An 8,387-nucleotide genomic window follows, 5' to 3' on the forward strand; every position below is an offset into this window, starting at 1 on the left:
CTCATGGTGGTTCATGGTGGCAGATCTGGCCACACGGTGGAGGAGAAGCTGTGGGAGACTGAGAGAGAGTGTGTGTGCATGGATGGTAGATCGAGGCTATGGGCGGTTGGGATAGCTCGGTGGTGGCCTAAAGAGGTTGCAGGTGGTGGTCATCTGCCGTGGGTGGTGGTGCATGGCGATGGAGGGTGTAAAACCCGTGCGTGAAGGAGGGAGAGAGCTCGTGCATTAGAGGGAGGCTATGGGCCTCGGGTCACGTGGAGGAGGAAGGAGAAGGGAATGGGAAGCGCATGGAGGCCTTGGTGGCCGTGGGTTCTGCGTACGGCAGCGCTAGAAGCAGCACACAGTGAAGCCGTGCCTGGGTCTCTACGTGTGTGCTACGGGGAAGGTAGCTGCAAGGTAAAGGCCAAGCTCATTGGAGGGTGATGGCCGGTGGGAGGGGAAGCTGCCATGGAGGTGGTGGCGTCATTGGGCGGCGCACGGCGGTGCAGTGAGCACAAGCCCATTCAGGTAGTGCATGGCTAGCAGAGAGAGGGAGGGAGTGTGAGAGAGAGGGACCGGCATGGGAGGACTCACTGGCATGAGGTGGAGCTGGTGGTGCCGGCGGTGCCGGCGGTGTGGTCTGGCGACGTACGGATGCACCAAGCTGAGCTACGGAAGAATCGGGCGTGAGGGTGGACCGCGTGCAACGTACGCTGGGGAGAGGGAGGAGAGAGAGAGAGAGCTATGGGAAATGAGGGAGAAAGAGAGGGGGTCTGGGTATTTAACCCTGTCCCTTCGTCTGGGGATCCACGTAACGATCTAACGATGGATCTCGAATATTGATTTGAAAATGCATAAAACATTAACTTAATTAAAAGCGCTTAGAGGAATTAAGGTAGAATATTATTTTAAACTAACTTTAGTTTATAAAATAATATTCTTCATCATTAATAAAATGATGAAGTCTCACTTAACATATTAAAGAGAATAAAACCATTTGATTAATAAAAGCTTTCAATATAATTTAAATCTCATAATATCTTAAATAATTGAAATCATTTTAATAATAATATTAAAAGAATTTCTAACAATTATAATATTTTTGGAGCTCTTCAAGAATATTATGATTGTCGTATTTAAGATTAATCTTAATTCAATAACACTGGAAATACTCCTTATATATATTTCCAGCATATTTAAAACACTGGTCGTGCCCTAGAAGTCACACGATATCTTTCGAAACACGCCATCATGGTTCGACACGCATGACAAGTCTCGCAGTCGCTAGATAGAAGGGCAGACAATCACAAAATCTCTGCCCTCGGGATTTGCTTACGTCATAAAGACGGAACATACGTTAGAAAGAAGAAGCGTACATATGAATGAAGGAGCAGGGTATCACAAGAACCTAACAACTGGAACTTCTTTACCAAGCGGGATCAAGAAGAGAACCTGGGAAGAGAGGTTCTACACTCACCCACCAAAAATATACCAGAACTAAAAGGAAGGGGTAGAAAACGTACTTACTAGAGAGCTTGTGTCCAATATGAATGTCATGAGCTATCCAATAATTCCTATTGTGAATGATTGTGAACGTCACGAAATATATACAAGTCACGAACCAATATTAATACACAATGAATAATGTATTAGAACCTAAATTTCAGTTCTACTCATCAGATCTCTAATGGTAATGCTCTAAAGCCCATCCATTTTTCCCGTATGGTTAACCTATTTTGTCATATCAACTAAGAAGATCTGATGCTCCCATACAAAATTAAAAACAAATAAGTAGAGTGCATGTAGTCAAAGACACAATACCTTTTGCACCGGCGGTCATTTTTACAACTTTATTCTTACACCTACATGTCACCCATCTTCCTCGATTTCGACAATTTAAGTCATGCACCATCTGCGAAGAATCATATACACAAAGTAAGCTACTAGTATAGGATATCAATACATTCGTTATGCAACAGGAAATCGAACTCCATTCATTATGCATCCTGCATATGATGCAACCCACGGATCTAGACCACATGCTAATATATATGTTATTGGTGACCTCACATAGACTAATTGCACGCAACTCTCGAATCTACCATATAGAACCACAGAAGAAAACATAGTTACAAATAAGCTAATTTAATGAAGGGATACATAGAGACTTAGGGAAGGTTTGGTATCTTATGCGTGATCTGAACCATGCTGAGAATTGACTCTGGTGCCTATGGTCAATGTTATTCTGGTCCTCTTCTTTCATTATGCACAGACTAATTACATTATACAACAACCAATAAACTAGATATCCAAGAATGGTCTACTTATTCTATGTATTGTTCAACTTCCGTGCAATTATTAAGTACATACTATCGGGCCTTGGCCATTAGTGTGTCTGCTAATTTGTGAGAGCTTGCTCTCCCCAACGGACGTACTTTTTATGAGAAAATAGATAAACTTGGCTCATTTTCTGACTCAGTTGAAGCAACAGGAACATCATTACTACTCTCGGTTATATCTAGTCTCAATATCATGAAGGTAAATTGAACAAAATGTAAGGCACTCAAGATGAACGTATGCCTCAGCAATTGAGCCTTATGGATGGGCTCTATTGCAGACGTACCACTTGATCTTCCCTAGGTACTTTTCAAAAGGGTACATCTATCTATATTGTACAGGTCCGACCAGCAATGCCTCCTCTGGCAAATGAATAGCAATGTGCACCATGATATAAAAAAATGCAGGAAGGAATATCATTTATACTTTAGAAAGAATGATGGGGATATTAGCTTGAAGTCGATGCAACACTAATAAGCAATAACAACATGGTGTATGAATCTTTCATGCATGACCAAGAGGGCAAGTTGTAAGACACAAGTAATACTGGCCATATGCTGTATGGTTTGCTCATGTTATTAAATGGGTTAAACCCATCACTCGCTAGACCAAGTCTAATATTGCGAGGATCTTGACAAAACCATACATATTTGTGATCAAAGTCTTTCCATACCCTAGAATCTGCTGGATGCCTCATGCAGGTCGGAGTGTCAACACATTCTTCTACATGCCATCTCATGGCTTGGGTTATCTTTTTTGATAGAAATAGTCTCTGCAAGCGCGGCTTCAAAGGGAAATATCGAATTCTTTTTTGGTGTATCCTTTGTTGGGTACTTGAGCTTGAAACCTATATTTAGGGCATTGATTGTACTCAGCATTTTCCTACCAAAACAATGCACAATCATTTGGGCAACAATGTATCTTTTTGTAACTAAAGCGCAACCCACGCTCCAAGCAACGACCCTCATTATATGAGTCAAGGAAAAGTGCATCCAGAAATACAACTTGCAAAAGCTTTATAACCATGTCAAAGGACTTCACGGTTAGGGCTGTCGTGCGACGACTCCCAACTCCTCGAAACTAAGGTTTGTTGGAGGATTAGAGGGGTCTATATCATCATCTTCGTCTGCATTTGCATAAGTTCTAGTTGAATTATCCACAAACGACCCCACTTGAATGTCTTCTAACATCTCGTCAACATCATCAATATAGTCGTTATAAGCCGATGCATCATCACCTTCATCATCATGGAAATGATCATCTTCCCTATGGAATATCCATTCTATATAAGTCTCATCAATCCCTATTGTGGCGCCCCCGACACCATTGTACGAAAAAGAGAGAATCGAGAGGCTTGAATGATGACAACACGGTCACGCATCCCAACGATTGTGCCAAGTGTGTGTATATGCAACAGTGTACAATGAACAACACAACGGATAGTTAAGTAAGTCGACTACGTACCAGAATTGTTTAATACAAATTTACATAAGTAAAACTTTTAAAAAGGAGTTATACAGTTATCCCAAAAAATATAATACAAGTCCAAATACATAAACGAGTGATCCTTTATCACTCCTCCGGCGGAGCCGAATCCTCAAGCTCGCTTTCAGCATCATCTGCATCGAAATTTGCAATACCATAAACGGTACCGTATGTAAGTATAATCCAAATAACCCTCGAGAATAAAAATGCATTAATGCAACCAAAAATTATGCATGCATATGATGAAATATGTGAAATATGCATTATGCCCAAAACATCATTTTTCCCGAAAATGAATATTTTCCAGCGCACGCTAAAATCCCATTTGGTCCAAAACATATCCACAAAAACTTTTCCCGCCATTTTTCCTGAAAATGGCCCAAATCAATAATCCATCATTTTCCCAAAAAATGATTCATACAAAATCTTTTTATCCAACACACGCCATTTTCTCAAAAAAGGGCACATTAATCCATTTTTACCATATGCACCATGATCTTCCCTAGAGATCATCCGCACACCCTGGCTCTCTTCGTCACACCACAAGTAACGACCGTGCGAGTGACTTAGTAATGAGTGTTGCCCAGTTCCGTGCCCAGCGTGTTTATGGCCCAGCATCCTCTAGCGCCCGCCAGCAGAGGGGCCACGAAGTTGACACGAAAGCTTTACCATCCCGTCCGATCCTGTTGTCGGCCAGTGACAACCCAGGGGACGTCACTCAGTATACTCCGCTCCCGAGTGACCAGAGGAGCTCCACCGAGATAATGTCCCATCTCGGCTTGGGTCATGATACACACGTAGCCAAAATCTATTTTTCACATGAAAACCTAGTTTTCATAAAATACACATGAACATGTATGCAATCATGTGAAAATCCAGTTTTCATTTACAAACATGAACATGCGTGCAAATATGCCATGTAGATGGAACGACACAATATCCAACAACCAACAAATCACAACACACAACAACTCCATTCTCCAATCCATCCGACCCTCTTACTCCTCGGACTCAGTCCGGCACAACCAACCAAATCACAATAAAAATGAGTTAGTGTAAAAATACATTTAAATCACGAAATTTTTTTGGAAAAATACTTACAACGCTATAGTATAATTTTCGAAGGATCACAGAGGTGCTAGAAGTGGCGACACAACAACGTAATAGTGCAAAATGCACTATGGCCGTGGGTCTCAAAGTGCTAGTTTTTGAACAGGGACAAACGAAGACTTGAGATTACAAGGGAAGGGCTTAGGGATGTCGGTGAAACTAATTGTGGTGGTGGTTGGCCATGGGTAGCGGCGTGGGAGGTGTTTGGAGGCCAAAATGCTCAAATTGGAAAAGTAGATGGTGGAGCTTCACCAGTGGTAGATCAAAGCTGGGGATGGGTGGTCTAGGTTGCTGGGAGGTCAAGGGTGATGTGGTGAAAAGCTGGCGGCCAATGGTGGTGCGATTGCGGTGCTGAACGAATGGTGGCTACAGCTTGAACCATGCGTGGAGGAGAATGGCAGCGCGAGAGGAAAGAGGGGAGGTGGTCAGGGGGGGGGAGCTGACATGCACCAAGGGAAAGTGGACACGGGAGAAAGGAGAGAGAGAGAGAGGAGAAAAGAAAATTATGGGAAAAAGAAAAGAAAAGAAAAAGAGGAAAATAAAAAAGGAAAAATAAAAAGTGAGAAAGAAATGAGGTCCAATCCTCACATCTTGGGTAACAAAAATGATCCAACAAAAAAGATTCAAAGTAGCAAGTTAAATAAAATAATTTAAACGTAGTGATTAAATGAAAATAAAATAATTAAATCCAACAACACAGTAATTTTAAAACCCACAAACAACTAATTTAAATTAAAGAACAATTTAAATGCAAAACAATATTTAATATTAAGAAAGCATATCAATATAATTTTCACAAATTAAAAATCATAAAATTAAGCCAACTAAAAATCCGATAAACTTAAAACATGAGAATCAATTTTTAGATTAATAAAAATAATCCTTCAATTAAAAATACATTAAAATACTCGGTGTTACACCTATGATGAACAAATGATCTTCGACCAGATTAAGAGGGTAGAAAGCTCTATTTCGACATCTCCTACATGGACACCTAATGTGATCAGATCCACGTGCATTGGCTTGAGCCATCACCATGAATTGTCTAATACCTTCACCATATTCATTGGAACTCAATCTATCTTTGATATGCATCCAACCCTTATCCATCTAATGCAGGGATGAAAAAGGGTAAAAGTTAATAAGGGCTAATAACCCAAAAGCCGTAAATTCCACCAAAAATTGCAACAATGGATTATCTTATGACACTACATTGACTGCGTAACCAGATATGGAGAAGGCAAAAAAGAATAGCTTAAAAAACTAGGGAACTGTGGGGTAGTTGGTGTTCAAATGAAGTAAAATGAGCTTATGGATGGGATTATGGAAGTCAATTTGAATGGGTTGGTGGGGAGTTTGCTAAAGCTATCTGCAAATTTAAGGTGGGTGACGGATCAAGAATTCACTTTTAGCTGATAATTGGTGTGGAGCGTTAACTCTTAAGGATGAATTTCCTTCACCTCTTAGATTGCGAGGGAGCGAGATGCAACAGTGGTTGATTCATTATCTTTTTTGAATAATAGCAATCAATGGACTATTTACTTCGTGAGCTATGTAAACTGTTGGGAAGTTAATGTAATTTCATATTTTTTCAGCAGATTATATGAGTTGAAGATGAACTTGGAGAAGTGTTAACAAAGGATTGCTGTGGATTGTAGTCTGTTCACTTACTACAACAAAAATTAACCTACCAAGGTGTATGTGATGACCCCTGGAAAGTATTTGGAATGTTAAAGTGCCTCCTAAGATAGCTTTTTGTTTTTGGTTGGTGTCTCACAACCAAATTCTGACTCCAGAAAATAGTCAAAGTTACAACAAAGTCATTGTATTGTTGATTCGTGTTCTATATGCAAGAAAGATGGAGAGCAAATTAATCACTTGTTCCTCCATTGTGAGGTGGATAAAAGTTTGTGAAATGTAATTTTTGGAAAGATGGGTATTTCTTGGGTGATGCCAAAGCATTGAGTGTATTAAATTAGCTTGTTGGAGGTATGTTGTCTTGGAGGTTAATAAATAGCTTGTCTATGGGCTAAGGCTAATGTAATGAATGGTGATGATGTGTTGGAGTTATTCTAGTTTGTATTTTTTGGGTCGCAATATTCTCCACCATTTCCTTTGGTATATAAAAGTGTACTTGGCTCTAACATTTATGGGTAGATTGTACAACTTGCTTTGGGTTATATAATGTGAGTGTTGGTACTAGTTGTACAGGTTTTGCTTTGGACTAGTTAAAACAGTGTTTTTTTTTTTTATAAACAGATCATAAACCGTCATTAATAGAGGTTATTACAATGTTGACTTGAAAACAAGCCAATTACAAATGTTAATAGCTTCACAGCACACTTCCGTGACTGACATGGTCTAGTCCATACGGCAAATCTCTAAAGACCTAGGTCTAAGAGATAGCACACATCTGTCCAGGATAGAGGTTACAAAACCCCCTACCCTGACTAAGCAAGGCAGGGTTCACCAAAACACCGACAAAACGGAGGGGTGACCAGTCCATTCGGACTAAGGTCCGAAGGCACTAATTTTTTATTTTTTATTTTTCTAAAAAGTAAAGACAAGACATAAAATAAATTACAATGGGAAAACACTGCAAAAACGGAAAAATAGTGCACAAAGAGGCTATTATGGCACGTGCTCTGGGAGGAAAGCCGACGGTTGATCTTGGAAGTCCGGACTCATAGGCCCCAGAAACACCGCGCATGGCGTTGGCAGAGGGCTCTCCGGTGGCGTGTGAGAGCCAAGCGCCGAATGTCTTCGGGAACTTCAACCTGCGCGTGTGGGCTACTCGCCGTTCCGTTTGGAGCCGCATTCAGTGATCTTGAAGATCGGCGGCTAGGCAATACCATGGAGGGGCGCGTGCTGGCCTATGGTCTGCGGAAGGACCCAGATCTACGATTCTCCCTTATTTGGCCTAAAAAAACACAAAACACAAAACAAAACAAAGAGGAGGAGGAATGGGGAAGGGAGCCGAAGCTCCCATCCCCTCTAGTCGGATTTGTGGAGAAAGTTTAAAAAGAAGGGTCGAGGTTCTTCTAGTTAAAATAATGTTGGGTGAGAATAAAGACAAGTCCATATAGAAATGAGTAATGTTGTTGGACTCAAATGGAAGGAATGAAATGGGATAATCATTCTACTTCAATTATGATTTTGAAAGACAATAAATGTGGTCGTACATTGGGGGTCACACACGTCCTTGTATTTCTAAAATACCTTTAATATAATAGCCATCATTTCTCAAGTGTGCCCCCAATTTAATTTACTTGTAAAAAAACAGTGATATATACTTCAAAGGAGTCAATCATTTTGCATATCTTCGAAACTATGCTTAAAAAAGATATTCAGGTCCACAAATTATAACTTCTCGGTGCCATTACTTTCTGCAGAGTGAACCTACTGACACATCTCATTAACAAAATCATACAACACCAAAATATTCAACAAAAGGATTGAAAGAACAATTTTGTTTA

The sequence above is a fragment of the Juglans regia genome, chromosome 8 (assembly GCF_001411555.2).
Source record: "Juglans regia cultivar Chandler chromosome 8, Walnut 2.0, whole genome shotgun sequence".
Taxonomy (NCBI): domain Eukaryota; kingdom Viridiplantae; phylum Streptophyta; class Magnoliopsida; order Fagales; family Juglandaceae; genus Juglans; species Juglans regia.